Source organism: Engystomops pustulosus, chromosome 7 (genome assembly GCF_040894005.1).
Source record: "Engystomops pustulosus chromosome 7, aEngPut4.maternal, whole genome shotgun sequence".
Taxonomy (NCBI): domain Eukaryota; kingdom Metazoa; phylum Chordata; class Amphibia; order Anura; family Leptodactylidae; genus Engystomops; species Engystomops pustulosus.
Window position 1 is genome coordinate 135,325,050 of NC_092417.1, and position 21,261 is coordinate 135,346,310.

The 21,261-nt window shown below is 36.8% G+C and overlaps 18 non-coding genes across 18 annotated transcripts; all 18 read left to right on the forward strand.

Annotated features, from left to right (window-relative positions):
* Positions 1–785: 785 nt before the first annotated feature.
* Positions 786–858, forward strand: TRNAV-UAC (transfer RNA valine (anticodon UAC)). The gene has a single exon. It is a non-coding gene; the product is annotated as a tRNA-Val (tRNA).
* Positions 859–1,149: 291 nt separating this feature from the next.
* Positions 1,150–1,222, forward strand: TRNAV-UAC (transfer RNA valine (anticodon UAC)). The gene has a single exon. It is a non-coding gene; the product is annotated as a tRNA-Val (tRNA).
* Positions 1,223–4,118: 2,896 nt separating this feature from the next.
* On the forward strand, positions 4,119–4,191 carry TRNAI-UAU (transfer RNA isoleucine (anticodon UAU)). The gene has a single exon. It is a non-coding gene; the product is annotated as a tRNA-Ile (tRNA).
* Positions 4,192–5,229: 1,038 nt separating this feature from the next.
* Positions 5,230–5,302, forward strand: TRNAV-UAC (transfer RNA valine (anticodon UAC)). Its single transcript has one exon. It is a non-coding gene; the product is annotated as a tRNA-Val (tRNA).
* Positions 5,303–10,368: 5,066 nt separating this feature from the next.
* On the forward strand, positions 10,369–10,441 carry TRNAV-UAC (transfer RNA valine (anticodon UAC)). Its single transcript has one exon. It is a non-coding gene; the product is annotated as a tRNA-Val (tRNA).
* Positions 10,442–11,075: 634 nt separating this feature from the next.
* On the forward strand, positions 11,076–11,148 carry TRNAV-UAC (transfer RNA valine (anticodon UAC)). Its single transcript has one exon. It is a non-coding gene; the product is annotated as a tRNA-Val (tRNA).
* Positions 11,149–12,186: 1,038 nt separating this feature from the next.
* On the forward strand, positions 12,187–12,259 carry TRNAV-UAC (transfer RNA valine (anticodon UAC)). The gene has a single exon. It is a non-coding gene; the product is annotated as a tRNA-Val (tRNA).
* A 291-nt stretch (positions 12,260–12,550) lies between these two features.
* TRNAV-UAC (transfer RNA valine (anticodon UAC)) lies at positions 12,551–12,623 on the forward strand. Its single transcript has one exon. It is a non-coding gene; the product is annotated as a tRNA-Val (tRNA).
* Positions 12,624–13,297: 674 nt separating this feature from the next.
* TRNAV-UAC (transfer RNA valine (anticodon UAC)) lies at positions 13,298–13,370 on the forward strand. Its single transcript has one exon. It is a non-coding gene; the product is annotated as a tRNA-Val (tRNA).
* Positions 13,371–14,368: 998 nt separating this feature from the next.
* Positions 14,369–14,441, forward strand: TRNAV-UAC (transfer RNA valine (anticodon UAC)). The gene has a single exon. It is a non-coding gene; the product is annotated as a tRNA-Val (tRNA).
* A 1,402-nt stretch (positions 14,442–15,843) lies between these two features.
* On the forward strand, positions 15,844–15,916 carry TRNAV-UAC (transfer RNA valine (anticodon UAC)). Its single transcript has one exon. It is a non-coding gene; the product is annotated as a tRNA-Val (tRNA).
* A 634-nt stretch (positions 15,917–16,550) lies between these two features.
* Positions 16,551–16,623, forward strand: TRNAV-UAC (transfer RNA valine (anticodon UAC)). The gene has a single exon. It is a non-coding gene; the product is annotated as a tRNA-Val (tRNA).
* A 291-nt stretch (positions 16,624–16,914) lies between these two features.
* Positions 16,915–16,987, forward strand: TRNAV-UAC (transfer RNA valine (anticodon UAC)). The gene has a single exon. It is a non-coding gene; the product is annotated as a tRNA-Val (tRNA).
* Positions 16,988–17,661: 674 nt separating this feature from the next.
* On the forward strand, positions 17,662–17,734 carry TRNAV-UAC (transfer RNA valine (anticodon UAC)). The gene has a single exon. It is a non-coding gene; the product is annotated as a tRNA-Val (tRNA).
* A 1,038-nt stretch (positions 17,735–18,772) lies between these two features.
* TRNAV-UAC (transfer RNA valine (anticodon UAC)) lies at positions 18,773–18,845 on the forward strand. The gene has a single exon. It is a non-coding gene; the product is annotated as a tRNA-Val (tRNA).
* Positions 18,846–19,136: 291 nt separating this feature from the next.
* Positions 19,137–19,209, forward strand: TRNAV-UAC (transfer RNA valine (anticodon UAC)). The gene has a single exon. It is a non-coding gene; the product is annotated as a tRNA-Val (tRNA).
* Positions 19,210–19,883: 674 nt separating this feature from the next.
* Positions 19,884–19,956, forward strand: TRNAV-UAC (transfer RNA valine (anticodon UAC)). Its single transcript has one exon. It is a non-coding gene; the product is annotated as a tRNA-Val (tRNA).
* A 1,038-nt stretch (positions 19,957–20,994) lies between these two features.
* Positions 20,995–21,067, forward strand: TRNAV-UAC (transfer RNA valine (anticodon UAC)). The gene has a single exon. It is a non-coding gene; the product is annotated as a tRNA-Val (tRNA).
* Positions 21,068–21,261: the final 194 nt, after the last annotated feature.

Below are 21,261 nucleotides of genomic sequence, written 5' to 3' on the forward strand. Positions count from 1 at the left end.
TTTCTGCAGCTGTCATCCAAACCAACTGACCTGTGGTGGGTTTCATAGTGTAGTGGTCATCACGTCTGCTTTACACACAGAAGGTCCTGGGTTCAATCCCCAGTGAAACCATAGTTTAATTTTTAACTTTTGGTTATCCTTATGAAATATTTTATGTAAGAATTCTCATGTTCAGTAGACACCCATTTAAAGCAAAGACAAATGAAATCACATATTTCAATCTAGAATTCATATGGTGGTGGTCATTTAGTCTGATATACAAGTGAAATGTTCAAGTTTTCATCCCCACTAAAAACCATGGTCATATCCTTCTGAACAGGATTCTCTAGAAGAAAGTTGCATTGTCTTTTCGGAAGATCATAAAACACCTGTGTACAACAACGGTCAATTAAAACACTGCTTAAGTGTTGTGTTTCAAAGTGTAGTGGTCATCACACCTGCTTTTCATTCAGTATGTCCTGAGATCTATCCTAAGTCAAATGAAAGCCAGAGTCATTAACCCTTGGTTATCCTCAATAAATTTTCTTTCGAAGCATTCTAATGTTCTGTAGATACCCATTTGAAGGAAAAAGAAATGAAATGACACATTTCAAACAATAATTTATTTGGAAGTGGTCATTACATCTGCTTTGCAAGTGGAAGCTCTTCACTTTGATCCCCACCAAAACTATGGGATTATCCTTTTGAACATGCGTTTGTTGAAGAAAATTACAATGTATGATTTTGGAATGATCAGGAGACACCCATGTACTGCAACGGTCAATGAAAAACATAGGGACAAGTTGGGTTTCATAGTGTAGTGGTCATCACATCTGCTTTACACGCAGAAGGTCCTGGGTTCAATCCCCAGTGAAACCAAGTGCTTAAGCTTTAACCATTGGTTATTTTTAAAAAACAATTGTATGTAAGCATACTCAAATTCCATGGCCACCCATTTAAACGAAAGACAATTGAAATGACATATTACAATCTATAATTCATATGGTAGTAGTCAATTTGTCTGATTTACAGTTAGATTGTCCTACTTTTTATCACTTATGAGCACATCTTTTTGAACAGGTTTCTTTAGAAGAAAATTATATTGTGTTTTGAAAGATCAGTGGACAACCGTTTTCTGCAGCTGTCATCCAATCCAACTGATCTGTGGTGGGTTTCATAGTGTAGTGGTCATCACGTCTGCTTTACACGCAGAAGGTCCTGGGTTCAATCCCCAGTGAAACCATAGTTTAATTTTTAACTTTTGGTTATCCTTATGAAATATTTTATGTAAGAATTCTCATGTTCAGTAGACACCCATTTAAAGCAAAGACAAATGAAATCACATATTTCAATCTAGAATTCATATGGTGGTGGTCATTTAGTCTGATTTACAAGTGAAATGTTCAAGTTTTCATCCCCACTAAAAACCATGGTCATATCCTTCTGAACAGGATTCTCTAGAAGAAAGTTGCATTGTCTTTTCGGAAGATCATAAAACACCTGTGTACAACAACGGTCAATTAAAACACTGCTTAAGTGTTGTGTTTCAAAGTGTAGTGGTCATCACACCTGCTTTTCATTCAGTATGTCCTGAGATCTATCCTAAGTCAAATGAAAGCCAGAGTCATTAACCCTTGGTTATCCTCAATAAATTTTCTTTCGAAGCATTCTAATGTTCTGTAGATACCCATTTGAAGGAAAAAGAAATGAAATGACACATTTCAAACAATAATTTATTTGGAAGTGGTCATTACATCTGCTTTGCAAGTGGAAGCTCTTCACTTTGATCCCCACCAAAACTATGGGATTATCCTTTTGAACATGCGTCTGTTGAAGAAAATTGCAATGTATGATTTTGGAATGATCAGGAGACACCCGTGTACTGCAACGGTCAATGAAAAACATAGGGACAAGTTGGGTTTCATAGTGTAGTGGTCATCACATCTGCTTTACACGCAGAAGTTCCTGGGTTCAATCCCCAGTGAAACCAAGGGCTTAATCTTTAACCATTGGTTATTTTTGAAAAACAATTATATGTAAGCATACTCAAATTCCATGGCCACCCATTTAAACGAAAGACAATTGAAATGACATATTACAATCTGTAATTCATATGGTAGCAGTCAATTTGTCTGATTTACAGTTAGATTGTCCTACTTTTTATCACTTATGAGCACATCTTTTTGAACAGGTTTCTTTAGAAGAAAATTATATTGTGTTTTGAAAGATCAGTGGACAACCGTTTTCTGCAGCTGTCATCCAATCCAACTGACCTGTGGTGGGTTTCATAGTGTAGTGGTCATCACGTCTGCTTTACACACAGAAGGTCCTGGGTTCAATCCCCAGTGAAACCATAGTTTAATTTTTAACTTTTGGTTATCCTTATGAAATATTTTATGTAAGAATTCTCATGTTCAGTAGACACCCATTTAAAGCAAAGACAAATGAAATCACATATTTCAATCTAGAATTCATATGGTGGTGGTCATTTAGTCTGATTTACAAGTGAAATGTTCAAGTTTTCATCCCCACTAAAAACCATGGTCATATCCTTCTGAACAGGATTCTCTAGAAGAAAGTTGCATTGTCTTTTCGGAAGATCATAAAACACCTGTGTACAACAACGGTCAATTAAAACACTGCTTAAGTGTTGTGTTTCAAAGTGTAGTGGTCATCACACCTGCTTTTCATTCAGTATGTCCTGAGATCTATCCTAAGTCAAATGAAAGCCAGAGTCATTAACCCTTGGTTATCCTCAATAAATTTTCTTTCGAAGCATTCTAATGTTCTGTAGATACCCATTTGAAGGAAAAAGAAATGAAATGACACATTTCAAACAATAATTTATTTGGAAGTGGTCATTACATCTGCTTTGCAAGTGGAAGCTCTTCACTTTGATCCCCACCAAAACTATGGGATTATCCTTTTGAACATGCGTTTGTTGAAGAAAATTACAATGTATGATTTTGGAATGATCAGGAGACACCCATGTACTGCAACGGTCAATGAAAAACATAAGGACAAGTTGGGTTTCATAGTGTAGTGGTCATCACATCTGCTTTACACACAGAAGGTCCTGGGTTCAATCCCCAATGAAACCAAGGGCTTAAGCTTTAACCATTGGTTATTTTTAAAAAACAATTGTATGTAAGCATACTCAAATTCCATGGCCACCCATTTAAACGAAAGACAATTGAAATGACATATTACAATCTGTAATTCATATGGTAGCAGTCAATTTGTCTGATTTACAGTTAGATTGTCCTACTTTTTATCACTTATGAGCACATCTTTTTGAACAGGTTTCTTTAGAAGAAAATGATATTGTGTTTTGAAAGATCAGTGGACAACCATTTTCTGCAGCTGTCATCCAAACCAACTGACCTGTGGTGGGTTTCATAGTGTAGTGGTCATCACGTCTGCTTTACACACAGAAGGTCCTGGGTTCAATCCCCAGTGAAACCATAGTTTAATTTTTAACTTTTGGTTATCCTTATGAAATATTTTATGTAAGAATTCTCATGTTCAGTAGACACCCATTTAAAGCAAAGACAAATGAAATCACATATTTCAATCTAGAATTCATATGGTGGTGGTCATTTAGTCTGATATACAAGTGAAATGTTCAAGTTTTCATCCCCACTAAAAACCATGGTCATATCCTTCTGAACAGGATTCTCTAGAAGAAAGTTGCATTGTCTTTTCGGAAGATCATAAAACACCTGTGTACAACAACGGTCAATTAAAACACTGCTTAAGTGTTGTGTTTCAAAGTGTAGTGGTCATCACACCTGCTTTTCATTCAGTATGTCCTGAGATCTATCCTAAGTCAAATGAAAGCCAGAGTCATTAACCCTTGGTTATCCTCAATAAATTTTCTTTCGAAGCATTCTAATGTTCTGTAGATACCCATTTGAAGGAAAAAGAAATGAAATGACACATTTCAAACAATAATTTATTTGGAAGTGGTCATTACATCTGCTTTGCAAGTGGAAGCTCTTCACTTTGATCCCCACCAAAACTATGGGATTATCCTTTTGAACATGCGTTTGTTGAAGAAAATTACAATGTATGATTTTGGAATGATCAGGAGACACCCATGTACTGCAACGGTCAATGAAAAACATAGGGACAAGTTGGGTTTCATAGTGTAGTGGTCATCACATCTGCTTTATACGCAGAAGGTCCTGGGTTCAATCCCCAGTGAAACCAAGGGCTTAAGCTTTAACCATTGGTTATTTTTAAAAAACAATTGTATGTAAGCATACTCAAATTCCATGGCCACCCATTTAAACGAAAGACAATTGAAATGACATATTACAATCTGTAATTCATATGGTAGCAGTCAATTTGTCTGATTTACAGTTAGATTGTCCTACTTTTTATCACTTATGAGCACATCTTTTTGAACAGGTTTCTTTAGAAGAAAATGATATTGTGTTTTGAAAGATCAGTGGACAACCATTTTCTGCAGCTGTCATCCAAACCAACTGACCTGTGGTGGGTTTCATAGTGTAGTGGTCATCACGTCTGCTTTACACACAGAAGGTCCTGGGTTCAATCCCCAGTGAAACCATAGTTTAATTTTTAACTTTTGGTTATCCTTATGAAATATTTTATGTAAGAATTCTCATGTTCAGTAGACACCCATTTAAAGCAAAGACAAATGAAATCACATATTTCAATATAGAATTCATATGGTTGTGGTCATTTAGTCTGATATACAAGTGAAATGTTCAAGTTTTCATCCCCACTAAAAACCATGGTCATATCCTTCTGAACAGGATTCTCTAGAAGAAAGTTGCATTGTCTTTTCGGAAGATCATAAAACACCTGTGTACAACAACGGTCAATTAAAACACTGCTTAAGTGTTGTGTTTCAAAGTGTAGTGGTCATCACACCTGCTTTTCATTCAGTATGTCCTGAGATCTATCCTAAGTCAAATGAAAGCCAGAGTCATTAACCCTTGGTTATCCTCAATAAATTTTCTTTCGAAGCATTCTAATGTTCTGTAGATACCCATTTGAAGGAAAAAGAAATGAAATGACACATTTCAAACAATAATTTATTTGGAAGTGGTCATTACATCTGCTTTGCAAGTGGAAGCTCTTCACTTTGATCCCCACCAAAACTATGGGATTATCCTTTTGAACATGCGTTTGTTGAAGAAAATTACAATGTATGATTTTGGAATGATCAGGAGACACCCATGTACTGCAACGGTCAATGAAAAACATAGGGACAAGTTGGGTTTCATAGTGTAGTGGTCATCACATCTGCTTTACACGCAGAAGGTCCTGGGTTCAATCCCCAGTGAAACCAAGGGCTTAAGCTTTAACCATTGGTTATTTTTAAAAAACAATTGTATGTAAGCATACTCAAATTCCATGGCCACCCATTTAACCCCTTTTCCGACATTTGACGTAATAGTACTGCATGGCGGGAGGTGCGTTCCCGCAAAATGCAGTAGTATTACGTCAAGCTTCTGGCGCCGGCTCCTGAACGGAGCCGGCGCCAGAAGCTGCGGGTGTCGGCTACATATTATAGCCTACACCCGCCTCTAACACCCGCGATCGGAGATTTCTCCGATCGCGGGTGTTAACCCCTAACACGCCGCGGTCGCGCTGACCGCGGCGTGTTAGAGGCATTTAAAAAGGATTTTAAGTGAATCGGACCCCCCCGCGGCGCTTACCGGGGGGGTCCGCAGCTCCGATCGCAGCCCCGGGACTGCCGGTGCCCGGGGCTGCGCGATCTTCCTCCTGGTGCCGGGTCCGTGCCTCCTGGCAGGACCCGGCTGTAAGACACTGGGCATGCGCAGCATGCTCAGTGTCTTACATTACACAGTGCAATACTTCTGTATTGCACTGTGTAACCTGTAAAAGAGCTTGAACAAGTGATCAGAAGATCACTTGTTCAAGCTAAGATGTCAATTACTGTAAAAAAAAAGTTAAAACATAAATAAAGTTTTTTTAAATAAAAATAAATAATAAAAGAAAGTGAAAGTCCCCCCAAACACCACATTTCCATGTACACAAGTAATAAAGTATAAAAAAACACTAAATCACAAAAAAACCCCACTTATTTGGTATCGCTGCGTCCGTAACAATATGTACAATAAATCCTAATCATAATTGGACCTGCTCGGTGAACGTGGTAGAAAAAAAACCCAAAAAACGTGCCAAAAATTAAAACTTTTCATCAAATTGCTTTACAAAAAATGTTCTAAAAAGTGATCCGAAAAAGTTACAAGCACCAAAATGATACCACTGAAAAGAACAACTTGTCACGCAAAAAATAAGCTCACAACCAGCTCTGTCAATAAAAAAATACTATAGTTATGCTGCTATAAAAATGGCAATACTAAAACAAATGCAATTTTTTCTATTCTAGTTTTCCTTCAATAAAATTGGACAAATATAAACAAAACTATATAAATGAGGTATCACCGTAATCGTAGTGATCCATAGAATAAAGATAATATATTATTGTTATGCTACAGTGAACACCCCCCAAAAAAAATGCTAAAAATCCAAAACAAGAATTGATGATTTTATTTTCCTCCTCACGTAAAGAGTTAATAAAATTGCTTCAACAAACTAAAAACCCACTAAAATGAAGGTTTTTTTACAGTGCATCTCGTCTCGCAAAAAATAAGCCCTTATTTGTCTAAATTGCTTAAAAAATAAATAAAGATTGTATAGCCTATTCCCAACGAGCGTTGTTATAGAACGGTGCAGCGGGTAGCGACTTGCCAACACGGTTCAGACACAGTGATTGGGGCAAGATGGCGGCTGTTCCTGACAGCCATCCATCCTGCCCCATGGAACAGAAGGGTTACGTCCCACCCACATGATCGCTGCTATTGGCTCATCAATTCAGACCAGCCAATAGCAGCGAATTTACTTATGACGTCAGTAATTCTGATCACCATGTCTGTAGACACGGTGATCGGGGCAGGGTGGCGGCTGTTCCTGACAGCCACCAATTTTGCCTTGCGGTCCAGAGGGGTTTTGTTGCCCCCCTCTGTCCATGTTTGCCGCTATTGGCTGGTCGATTTGGTCCAGCCAAAAGCAGCAATATTCGTCACAATGGGCATCGCTAGGGTGAATAAGAGCAACACTTGGCGATAATTTCCCTACGGAAAACGAAGATATGGTACAAAAGCGCTGGCCGTGCACATTGTACAGATTATGCTGTACAACTCTTACGAGCTGTTCCAATGTGCAGGTCCTGCCGTATCATTTCTCCGTTTTCAAGAGGAAGGTATTAGGAAACTAATATTGGGACAAGAAGGACGGGGCCCCAGTCGCTCTGGTTTAGGTGTTCCTGTGTTTTGCCAGGACAGCATTTTCCCGGTGAATTCTGCTGCTTCAATAAAGAGTCTGTTCCAAAAGAGGAGTTAGGATGGACACTACACACTACTAAGAGACCTGCGACAACTCCAGAGTGACAAACGTTTAGTTGGTCCCTTGGTATATTCCATCTCCTTATACGCAACATATTCACAATTTACGCCCCAACCTGTTGTGAATTCATTTAGGTAAAATGAATAATTGTAACAACTGTTAGGTCACGTTGCTCCCTATACCCCTCGATTATAGGGGCGCCACATAACGGGCACTGAACTTTCCAGAAATAATTGCAATTTCCATCTTGGACTCCATTGCACATCACCTATATGTTCAAAATGCTCATTTCACCACGTGTATTACCCTACACCACATATTACACCTTGCTATATTCCCCAAGGGGTGTATATTCAACAATTAGGGTCACTTTTCAGGTTTTCCTCTGTTTTGGTACCACTACGGCTCTCCAAATGTATCCTGACACATGTGAAGGATTTCTGTCAAATTTGGCCACTAAAAGACAAAACATCCCTCTTTTCCTCTACTGTGCGCCCATAAAGTATTTTATATGCACATGTGGGGTACTTCTACACTTGTGAGAAATAGTTTTACACCTTTTTTGGGGTTATTTCATTTATTATCCCTTGTGGCTTACAAAAATTAGGGGTAAAGTGACATTTATAGGAAAATTTTCACCTTTTTAATGTTTAGGGCCTAATTGGATCATTCACCTGTAGGGGCAAATACATATATTACACATTGCAAAATTCTCTAAGGGGTGTGCATTCAAAGATTAGGGTCACTTTTCGGATTCTTATCCGTTTTATACCACTAGGGTTCTCTAAATGCATGTCAAACATTTCTGTCAAATTTGGCTTATAAAAGGCAAACATCCCCCTTCCCTTTTACTGTGCGCCCATACAATATTTTATATACACATGTGGGGTACTTCTACACTCGAGAGAAATAGGTTTACACATTTTGGGGGTTTATTACATATTTTTATCCCTTGTGGCTATAAAAAATTAGGGGTACAATGACCTTAATAAGAAAATTTTCACCTTTTTCCTATTTAAGTCCTAATTAAATCAAGCAACTTTATGGACAAATACACATATTACACCTTGCTAAATTCTCTAAGGGGTGTGCTTTCCAAAATGGTGACACTTGTTGGGGTTCCCCTCTGTTTTGGTACCACTACGGCTCTCTAAATGCATCCTGACACATGTAAAGGATGACTGTCAAATTTGGCTTCTAAAAGGCCAACGCCCCTCTTTCCCTTCTGAGCTTCACTGCGTACCCATACAACATTTTATTTGCATGTGTGGGGCAATTTTATACTCGGGAGAAATGCTAGTACACATTTTTTGGGGTTGTTTCATCTTTAATGCCTTATGGGATACAAAAATTAGCCGTAAAAGTGACTTTTTTGGGAAAATGTTCATATTTTTCCTTTTAGGGACCTAATTGAAGCAAACACCTGTAGGGGAAAATACACATATTACACCTTGCTAAATTCTCCAAAGGGTGCACTTTCCAAAATGGTGACACTTGTTGGGGTTCCCCTCTGTTTTGGTACCACTAGGGCTCTCCAAATGCATCCTGACACATGTAAAGGATGATTGTCAAATCTGGCTTCTAAAAGGCCAAAGCCCCTCTTTCCCTTCTGAGCCCTACTGTGTACCCATACAACACTTTATATGCAAAAGTGGTGCAATTCTGTGCTTAGGAGAAATAGTTTTACACATTTATGGGGGTTGTTTCATATTTTATCCCTTGTGGCTTACAAAAATTTGGGGTAAAAGTGACTTTTTTGAGATAATTTTCACCTTTTTTCCCTTTTGGGGCCTGATTGAATCAAACACCTGTTGGGGCAAATACACAAATTACACCTTGCTAAACTCTCCAAGGGGTGTACTTTCCAAAATGGTGTCTCTTGTTGGGGCTTTCCTCTGTTTTGGTACCATTATGGCTCTCCAAATGCATCCTGACACATGAAAACTTTTTCAGCCATATTTACCCTCCAAAATCGAAACAACGCTCTTTCCATTCCAAGTGCCCCCCTGAGCCCGTACAGCAGGGTACAGTGACAAAATGGGTATTGGCATACTCAGGAGTAATTGCCCAAAACATTGTAAAATGCATTTTCCTTTTTAACCCATTGTGAAGGTGCAAATTTTAGTGTTCAATGAATCTATAGTAAGATAAAATTACATTTCTCTAATTTCACTTTTATTTATCTTTCACCCTCATGAAACGCTCATAGGGTTAACAAAATTCCCAAAGGTTGTTTAGAATATTTTGAGGGGTGTAGTTTCTAAAATGGTGTCATTTGTGGGGGTTTTCTGTCATGTAGGCCTTATAAAGTCCCTTCTAACTAAATTGACCCTCCAAAAGTAGGTTTTGATGAATTTCGTGAAAATCTGAAAAATTGCACCTAAAGTTATAAGCCTCCTAACATCCTAAAAAAAGGAAAAGATGTTTGAAAAATGATGCCAAGTTAAAGCAGACATATGGAAAATGTTAGTTATCAAGTTATTTTAGTGATATGACCAACTTTCCAAAAAGTAGAAAATTTTGAATTTGGAAAACATTGTTTTTTTCAAAATTTTTGCCAAATTTCCATTTATTTCATAAATAAATACTAAACATATTGATTAAATTTCTCAACCAACATGAAGTACAATGTGTCACGAAAAAACAATCTCAAAATCAACTGGATATGTTAAAGCGTTCCAAAGTTATAACCACTTAAATAGACACATGTCAGATTTTAAAAAATGGGCCGTGTCAGGAAGGTGAAAAGTGGCTTCAGCGTTAAGGGGTTAAACGAAAGACAATTGAAATGACATATTACAATCTATAATTCATATGGTAGTAGTCAATTTGTCTGATTTACAGTTAGATTGTCCTACTTTTTATCACTTATGAGCACATCTTTTTGAACAGGTTTCTTTAGAAGAAAATTATATTGTGTTTTGAAAGATCAGTGGACAACCGTTTTCTGCAGCTGTCATCCAATCCAACTGATCTGTGGTGGGTTTCATAGTGTAGTGGTCATCACGTCTGCTTTACACGCAGAAGGTCCTGGGTTCAATCCCCAGTGAAACCATAGTTTAATTTTTAACTTTTGGTTATCCTTATGAAATATTTTATGTAAGAATTCTCATGTTCAGTAGACACCCATTTAAAGCAAAGACAAATGAAATCACATATTTCAATCTAGAATTCATATGGTGGTGGTCATTTAGTCTGATTTACAAGTGAAATGTTCAAGTTTTCATCCCCACTAAAAACCATGGTCATATCCTTCTGAACAGGATTCTCTAGAAGAAAGTTGCATTGTCTTTTCGGAAGATCATAAAACACCTGTGTACAACAACGGTCAATTAAAACACTGCTTAAGTGTTGTGTTTCAAAGTGTAGTGGTCATCACACCTGCTTTTCATTCAGTATGTCCTGAGATCTATCCTAAGTCAAATGAAAGCCAGAGTCATTAACCCTTGGTTATCCTCAATAAATTTTCTTTCGAAGCATTCTAATGTTCTGTAGATACCCATTTGAAGGAAAAAGAAATGAAATGACACATTTCAAACAATAATTTATTTGGAAGTGGTCATTACATCTGCTATGGGATTATCCTTTTGAACATGCGTCTGTTGAAGAAAATTACAATGTATGATTTTGGAATGATCAGGAGACACCCATGTACTGCAACGGTCAATGAAAAACATAGGGACAAGTTGGGTTTCATAGTGTAGTGGTCATCACATCTGCTTTACACGCAGAAGGTCCTGGGTTCAATCCCCAGTGAAACCAAGGGCTTAATCTTTAACCATTGGTTATTTTTGAAAAACAATTATATGTAAGCATACTCAAATTCCATGGCCACCCATTTAAACGAAAGACAATTGAAATGACATATTACAATCTGTAATTCATATGGTAGCAGTCAATTTGTCTGATTTACAGTTAGATTGTTCTACTTTTTATCACTTATGAGCACATCTTTTTGAACAGGTTTCTTTAGAAGAAAATTATATTGTGTTTTGAAAGATCAGTGGACAACTGTTTTCTGGAGCTGTCATCCAAACCAACTGACCTGTGGTGGGTTTCATAGTGTAGTGGCCATCACGTCTGCTTTACACACAGAAGGTCCTGGGTTCAATCCCCAGTGAAACCATAGTTTAATTTTTAACTTTTGGTTATCCTTATGAAATATTTTATGTAAGAATTCTCATGTTCAGTAGACACCCATTTAAAGCAAAGACAAATGAAATCACATATTTCAATCTAGAATTCATATGGTGGTGGTCATTTAGTCTGATTTACAAGTAAAATGTTCAAGTTTTCATCCCCACTAAAAACCATGGTCATATCCTTCTGAACAGGATTCTCTAGAAGAAAGTTGCATTGTCTTTTCGGAAGATCATAAAACACCTGTGTACAACAACGGTCAATTAAAACACTGCTTAAGTGTTGTGTTTCAAAGTGTAGTGGTCATCACACCTGCTTTTCATTCAGTATGTCCTGAGATCTATCCTAAGTCAAATGAAAGCCAGAGTCATTAACCCTTGGTTATCCTCAATAAATTTTCTTTCGAAGCATTCTAATGTTCTGTGGATACCCATTTGAAGGAAAAAGAAATGAAATGACACATTTCAAACAATAATTTATTTGGAAGTGGTCATTACATCTGCTTTGCAAGTGGAAGCTCTTCACTTTGATCCCCACCAAAACTATGGGATTATCCTTTTGAACATGCGTCTGTTTAAGAAAATTACAATGTATGATTTTGGAATGATCAGGAGACACCCATGTACTGCAACGGTCAATGAAAAACATAGGGACAAGTTGGGTTTCATAGTGTAGTGGTCATCACATCTGCTTTACACGCAGAAGGTCCTGGGTTCAATCCCCAGTGAAACCAAGGGCTTAATCTTTAACCATTGGTTATTTTTGAAAAACAATTATATGTAAGCATACTCAAATTCCATGGCCACCCATTTAAACGAAAGACAATTGAAATGACATATTACAATCTGTAATTCATATGGTAGTAGTCAATTTGTCTGATTTACAGTTAGATTGTCCTACTTTTTATCACTTATGAGCACATCTTTTTGAACAGGTTTCTTTAGAAGAAAATTATATTGTGTTTTGAAAGATCAGTGGACAACCGTTTTCTGCAGCTGTCATCCAATCCAACTGATCTGTGGTGGGTTTCATAGTGTAGTGGTCATCACGTCTGCTTTACACGCAGAAGGTCCTGGGTTCAATCCCCAGTGAAACCATAGTTTAATTTTTAACTTTTGGTTATCCTTATGAAATATTTTATGTAAGAATTCTCATGTTCAGTAGACACCCATTTAAAGCAAAGACAAATGAAATCACATATTTCAATCTAGAATTCATATGGTGGTGGTCATTTAGTCTGATTTACAAGTGAAATGTTCAAGTTTTCATCCCCACTAAAAACCATGGTCATATCCTTCTGAACAGGATTCTCTAGAAGAAAGTTGCATTGTCTTTTCGGAAGATCATAAAACACCTGTGTACAACAACGGTCAATTAAAACACTGATTAAGTGTTGTGTTTCAAAGTGTAGTGGTCATCACACCTGCTTTTCATTCAGTATGTCCTGAGATCTATCCTAAGTCAAATGAAAGCCAGAGTCATTAACCCTTGGTTATCCTCAATAAATTTTCTTTCGAAGCATTCTAATGTTCTGTAGATACCCATTTGAAGGAAAAAGAAATGAAATGACACATTTCAAACAATTATTTATTTGGAAGTGGTCATTACATCTGCTTTGCAAGTGGAAGCTCTTCACTTTGATCCCCACCAAAACTATGGGATTATCCTTTTGAACATGCGTCTGTTGAAGAAAATTACAATGTATGATTTTGGAATGATCAGGAGACACCCATGTACTGCAACGGTCAATGAAAAACATAGGGACAAGTTGGGTTTCATAGTGTAGTGGTCATCACGTCTGCTTTACACGCAGAAGGTCCTGGGTTCAATCCCCAGTGAAACCAAGGGCTTAATCTTTAACCATTGGTTATTTTTGAAAAACAATTATATGTAAGCATACTCAAATTCCATGGCCACCCATTTAAACGAAAGACAATTGAAATGACATATTACAATCTGTAATTCATATGGTAGCAGTCAATTTGTCTGATTTACAGTTAGATTGTCCTACTTTTTATCACTTATGAGCACATCTTTTTGAACAGGTTTCTTTAGAAGAAAATTATATTGTGTTTTGAAAGATCAGTGGACAACCGTTTTCTGCAGCTGTCATCCAATCCAACTGATCTGTGGTGGGTTTCATAGTGTAGTGGTCATCATGTCTGCTTTACACACAGAAGGTCCTGGGTTCAATCCCCAGTGAAACCATAGTTTAATTTTTAACTTTTGGTTATCCTTATGAAATATTTTATGTAAGAATTCTCATGTTCAGTAGACACCCATTTAAAGCAAAGACAAATGAAATCACATATTTCAATCTAGAATTCATATGGTGGTGGTCATTAAGTCTGATATACAAGTGAAATGTTCAAGTTTTCATCCCCACTAAAAACCATGGTCATATCCTTCTGAACAGGATTCTCTAGAAGAAAGTTGCATTGTCTTTTCGGAAGATCATAAAACACCTGTGTACAACAACGGTCAATTAAAACACTGCTTAAGTGTTGTGTTTCAAAGTGTAGTGGTCATCACACCTGCTTTTCATTCAGTATGTCCTGAGATCTATCCTAAGTCAAATGAAAGCCAGAGTCATTAACCCTTGGTTATCCTCAATAAATTTTCTTTCGAAGCATTCTAATGTTCTGTAGATACCCATTTGAAGGAAAAAGAAATTAAATGACACATTTCAAACAATAATTTATTTGGAAGTGGTCAGTACATCTGCTATGGGATTATCCTTTTGAACATGCGTCTGTTGAAGAAAATTACAATGTATGATTTTGGAATGATCAGGAGACACCCATGTACTGCAACGGTCAATGAAAAACATAGGGACAAGTTGGGTTTCATAGTGTAGTGGTCATCACATCTGCTTTACACGCAGAAGGTCCTGGGTTCAATCCCCAGTGAAACCAAGGGCTTAATCTTTAACCATTGGTTATTTTTGAAAAACAATTATATGTAAGCATACTCAAATTCCATGGCCACCCATTTAAACGAAAGACAATTGAAATGACATATTACAATCTGTAATTCATATGGTAGCAGTCAATTTGTCTGATTTACAGTTAGATTGTTCTACTTTTTATCACTTATGAGCACATCTTTTTGAACAGGTTTCTTTAGAAGAAAATTATATTGTGTTTTGAAAGATCAGTGGACAACTGTTTTCTGGAGCTGTCATCCAAACCAACTGACCTGTGGTGGGTTTCATAGTGTAGTGGCCATCACGTCTGCTTTACACACAGAAGGTCCTGGGTTCAATCCCCAGTGAAACCATAGTTTAATTTTTAACTTTTGGTTATCCTTATGAAATATTTTATGTAAGAATTCTCATGTTCAGTAGACACCCATTTAAAGCAAAGACAAATGAAATCACATATTTCAATCTAGAATTCATATGGTGGTGGTCATTTAGTCTGATTTACAAGTAAAATGTTCAAGTTTTCATCCCCACTAAAAACCATGGTCATATCCTTCTGAACAGGATTCTCTAGAAGAAAGTTGCATTGTCTTTTCGGAAGATCATAAAACACCTGTGTACAACAACGGTCAATTAAAACACTGCTTAAGTGTTGTGTTTCAAAGTGTAGTGGTCATCACACCTGCTTTTCATTCAGTATGTCCTGAGATCTATCCTAAGTCAAATGAAAGCCAGAGTCATTAACCCTTGGTTATACTCAATAAATTTTCTTTCGAAGCATTCTAATGTTCTGTAGATACCCATTTGAAGGAAAAAGAAATGAAATGACACATTTCAAACAATAATTTATTTGGAAGTGGTCATTACATCTGCTTTGCAAGTGGAAGCTCTTCACTTTGATCCCCACCAAAACTATGGGATTATCCTTTTGAACATGCGTCTGTTGAAGAAAATTACAATGTATGATTTTGGAATGATCAGGAGACACCCATGTACTGCAACGGTCAATGAAAAACATAGGGACAAGTTGGGTTTCATAGTGTAGTGGTCATCACATCTGCTTTACACGCAGAAGGTCCTGGGTTCAATCCTCAGTGAAACCAAGGGCTTAATCTTTAACCATTGGTTATTTTTGAAAAACAATTATATGTAAGCATACTCAAATTCCATGGCCACCCATTTAAACGAAAGACAATTGAAATGACATATTACAATCTGTAATTCATATGGTAGCAGTCAATTTGTCTGATTTACAGTTAGATTGTCCTACTTTTTATCACTTATGAGCACATCTTTTTGAACAGGTTTCTTTAGAAGAAAATTATATTGTGTTTTGAAAGATCAGTGGACAACCGTTTTCTGCAGCTGTCATCCAATCCAACTGATCTGTGGTGGGTTTCATAGTGTAGTGGTCATCACGTCTGCTTTACACGCAGAAGGTCCTGGGTTCAATCCCCAGTGAAACCATAGTTTAATTTTTAACTTTTGGTTATCCTTATGAAATATTTTATGTAAGAATTCTCATGTTCAGTAGACACCCATTTAAAGCAAAGACAAATGAAATCACATATTTCAATCTAGAATTCATATGGTGGTGGTCATTTAGTCTGATTTACAAGTGAAATGTTCAAGTTTTCATCCCCACTAAAAACCATGGTCATATCCTTCTGAACAGGATTCTCTAGAAGAAAGTTGCATTGTCTTTTCGGAAGATCATAAAACACCTGTGTACAACAACGGCCAATTAAAACACTGCTTAAGTGTTGTGTTTCAAAGTGTAGTGGTCATCACACCTGCTTTTCATTCAGTATGTCCTGAGATCTATCCTAAGTCAAATGAAAGCCAGAGTCATTAACCCTTGGTTATCCTCAATAAATTTTCTTTCGAAGCATTCTAATGTTCTGTAGATACCCATTTGAAGGAAAAAGAAATGAAATGACACATTTCAAACAATAATTTATTTGGAAGTGGTCATTACATCTGCTATGGGATTATCCTTTTGAACATGCGTCTGTTGAAGAAAATTACAATGTATGATTTTGGAATGATCAGGAGACACCCATGTACTGCAACGGTCAATGAAAAACATAGGGACAAGTTGGGTTTCATAGTGTAGTGGTCATCACATCTGCTTTACACGCAGAAGGTCCTGGGTTCAATCCCCAGTGAAACCAAGGGCTTAATCTTTAACCATTGGTTATTTTTGAAAAACAATTATATGTAAGCATACTCAAATTCCATGGCCACCCATTTAAACGAAAGACAATTGAAATGACATATTACAATCTGTAATTCATATGGTAGCAGTCAATTTGTCTGATTTACAGTTAGATTGTCCTACTTTTTATCACTTATGAGCACATCTTTTTGAACAGGTTTCTTTAGAAGAAAATTATATTGTGTTTTGAAAGATCAGTGGACAACCGTTTTCTGCAGCTGTCATCCAAACCAACTGACCTGTGGTGGGTTTCATAGTGTAGTGGTCATCATGTCTGCTTTACACGCAGAAGGTCCTGGGTTCAATCCCCAGTGAAACCATAGTTTAATTTTTAACTTTTGGTTATCCTTATGAAATATTTTATGTAAGAATTCTCATGTTCAGTAGACACCCATTTAAAGCAAAGACAAATGAAATCACATATTTCAATCTAGAATTCATATGGTGGTGGTCATTTAGTCTGATTTACAAGTGAAATGTTCAAGTTTTCATCCCCACTAAAAACCATGGTCATATCCTTCTGAACAGGATTCTCTAGAAGAAAGTTGCATTGTCTTTTCGGAAGATCATAAAACACCTGTGTACAACAACGGTCAATTAAAACACTGCTTAAGTGTTGTGTTTCAAAGTGTAGTGGTCATCACACCTGCTTTTCATTCAGTATGTCCTGAGATCTATCCTAAGTCAAATGAAAGCCAGAGTCATTAACCCTTGGTTATCCTCAATAAATTTTCTTTCGAAGCATTCTAATGTTCTGTAGATACCCATTTGAAGGAAAAAGAAATGAAATGACACATTTCAAACAATAATTTATTTGGAAGTGGTCATTACATCTGCTTTGCAAGTGGAAGCTCTTCACTTTGATCCCCACCAAAACTATGGGGTTATCCTTTTGAACATGCGTCTGTTGAAGAAAATTACAATGTATGATTTTGGAATGATCAGGAGACACCCATGTACTGCAACGGTCAATGAAAAACATAGGGACAAGTTGGGTTTCATAGTGTAGTGGTCATCACATCTGCTTTACACGCAGAAGGTCCTGGGTTCAATCCCCAGTGAAACCAAGGGCTTAATCTTTAACCATTGGTTATTTTTGAAAAACAATTATATGTAAGCATACTCAAATTCCATGGCCACCCATTTAAACGAAAGACAATTGAAATGACATATTACAATCTGTAATTCATATGGTAGCAGTCAATTTGTCTGATTTACAGTTAGATTGTCCTACTTTTTATCACTTATGAGCACATCTTTTTGAACAGGTTTCTTTAGAAGAAAATTATATTGTGTTTTGAAAGATCAGTGGACAACCGTTTTCTGCAGCTGTCATCCAAACCAACTGACCTGTGGTGGGTTTCATAGTGTAGTGGTCATCACGTCTGCTTTACACACAGAAGGTCCTGGGTTCAATCCCCAGTGAAACCATAGTTTAATTTTTAACTTTTGGTTATCCTTATGAAATATTTTATGTAAGAATTCTCATGTTCAGTAGACACCCATTTAAAGCAAAGACAAATGAAATCACATATTTCAATCTAGAATTCATATGGTGGTGGTCATTTAGTCTGATTTACAAGTGAAATGTTCAAGTTTTCATCCCCACTAAAAACCATGGTCATATCCTTCTGAACAGGATTCTCTAGAAGAAAGTTGCATTGTCTTTTCGGAAGATCATAAAACACCTGTGTACAACAACGGTCAATTAAAACACTGCTTAAGTGTTGTGTTTCAAAGTGTAGTGGTCATCACACCTGCTTTTCATTCAGTATGTCCTGAGATCTATCCTAAGTCAAATGAAAGCCAGAGTCATTAACCCTTGGTTATCCTCAATAAATTTTCTTTCGAAGCATTCTAATGTTCTGTAGATACCCATTTGAAGGAAAAAGAAATGAAATGACACATTTCAAACAATAATTTATTTGGAAGTGGTCATTACATCTGCTTTGCAAGTGGAAGCTCTTCACTTTGATCCCCACCAAAACTATGGGATTATCCTTTTGAACATGCGTTTGTTGAAGAAAATTACAATGTATGATTTTGGAATGATCAGGAGACACCCATGTACTGCAACGGTCAATGAAAAACATAGGGACAAGTTGGGTTTCATAGTGTAGTGGTCATCACATCTGCTTTACACGCAGAAGGTCCTGGGTTCAATCCCCAGTGAAACCAAGTGCTTAAGCTTTAACCATTGGTTATTTTTAAAAAACAATTGTATGTAAGCATACTCAAATTCCATGGCCACCCATTTAAACGAAAGACAATTGAAATGACATATTACAATCTATAATTCATATGGTAGTAGTCAATTTGTCTGATTTACAGTTAGATTGTCCTACTTTTTATCACTTATGAGCACATCTTTTTGAACAGGTTTCTTTAGAAGAAAATTATATTGTGTTTTGAAAGATCAGTGGACAACCGTTTTCTGCAGCTGTCATCCAATCCAACTGATCTGTGGTGGGTTTCATAGTGTAGTGGTCATCACGTCTGCTTTACACGCAGAAGGTCCTGGGTTCAATCCCCAGTGAAACCATAGTTTAATTTTTAACTTTTGGTTATCCTTATGAAATATTTTATGTAAGAATTCTCATGTTCAGTAGACACCCATTTAAAGCAAAGACAAATGAAATCACATATTTCAATCTAGAATTCATATGGTGGTGGTCATTTAGTCTGATTTACAAGTGAAATGTTCAAGTTTTCATCCCCACTAAAAACCATGGTCATATCCTTCTGAACAGGATTCTCTAGAAGAAAGTTGCATTGTCTTTTCGGAAGATCATAAAACACCTGTGTACAACAACGGTCAATTAAAACACTGCTTAAGTGTTGTGTTTCAAAGTGTAGTGGTCATCACACCTGCTTTTCATTCAGTATGTCCTGAGATCTATCCTAAGTCAAATGAAAGCCAGAGTCATTAACCCTTGGTTATCCTCAATAAATTTTCTTTCGAAGCATTCTAATGTTCTGTAGATACCCATTTGAAGGAAAAAGAAATGAAATGACACATTTCAAACAATAATTTATTTGGAAGTGGTCATTACATCTGCTTTGCAAGTGGAAGCTCTTCACTTTGATCCCCACCAAAACTATGGGATTATCCTTTTGAACATGCGTTTGTTGAAGAAAATTACAATGTATGATTTTGGAAAGATCAGGAGACACCCATGTACTGCAACGGTCAATGAAAAACATAGGGACAAGTTGGGTTTCATAGTGTAGTGGTCATCACATCTGCTTTACACGCAGAAGGTCCTGGGTTCAATCCCCAGTGAAACCAAGGGCTTAAGCTTTAACCATTGGTTATTTTTAAAAAACAATTGTATGTAAGCATACTCAAATTCCATGGCCACCCATTTAAACGAAAGACAATTGAAATGACATATTACAATCTGTAATTCATATGGTAGCAGTCAATTTGTCTGATTTACAGTTAGATTGTCCTACTTTTTATCACTTATGAGCACATCTTTTTGAACAGGTTTCTTTAGAAGAAAATGATATTGTGTTTTGAAAGATCAGTGGACAACCATTTTCTGCAGCTGTCATCCAAACCAACTGACCTGTGGTGGGTTTCATAGTGTAGTGGTCATCACGTCTGCTTTACACACAGAAGGTCCTGGGTTCAATCCCCAGTGAAACCATAGTTTAATTTTTAACTTTTGGTTATCCTTATGAAATATTTTATGTAAGAATTCTCATGTTCAGTAGACACCCATTTAAAGCAAAGACAAATGAAATCACATATTTCAATCTAGAATTCATATGGTGGTGGTCATTTAGTCTGATATACAAGTGAAATGTTCAAGTTTTCATCCCCACTAAAAACCATGGTCATATCCTTCTGAACAGGATTCTCTAGAAGAAAGTTGCATTGTCTTTTCGGAAGATCATAAAACACCTGTGTACAACAACGGTCAATTAAAACACTGCTTAAGTGTTGTGTTTCAAAGTGTAGTGGTCATCACACCTGCTTTTCATTCAGTATGTCCTGAGATCTATCCTAAGTCAAATGAAAGCCAGAGTCATTAACCCTTGGTTATCCTCAATAAATTTTCTTTCGAAGCATTCTAATGTTCTGTAGATACCCATTTGAAGGAAAAAGAAATGAAATGACACATTTCAAACAATAATTTATTTGGAAGTGGTCATTACATCTGCTTTGCAAGTGGAAGCTCTTCACTTTGATCCCCACCAAAACTATGGGATTATCCTTTTGAACATGCGTTTGTTGAAGAAAATTACAATGTATGATTTTGGAATGATCAGGAGACACCCATGTACTGCAACGGTCAATGAAAAACATAGGGACAAGTTGGGTTTCATAGTGTAGTGGTCATCACATCTGCTTTACACGCAGAAGGTCCTGGGTTCAATCCCCAGTGAAACCAAGGGCTTAAGCTTTAACCATTGGTTATTTTTAAAAAACAATTGTATGTAAGCATACTCAAATTCCATGGCCACCCATTTAAACGAAAGACAATTGAAATGACATATTACAATCTATAATTCATATGGTAGTAGTCAATTTGTCTGATTTACAGTTAGATTGTCCTACTTTTTATCACTTATGAGCACATCTTTT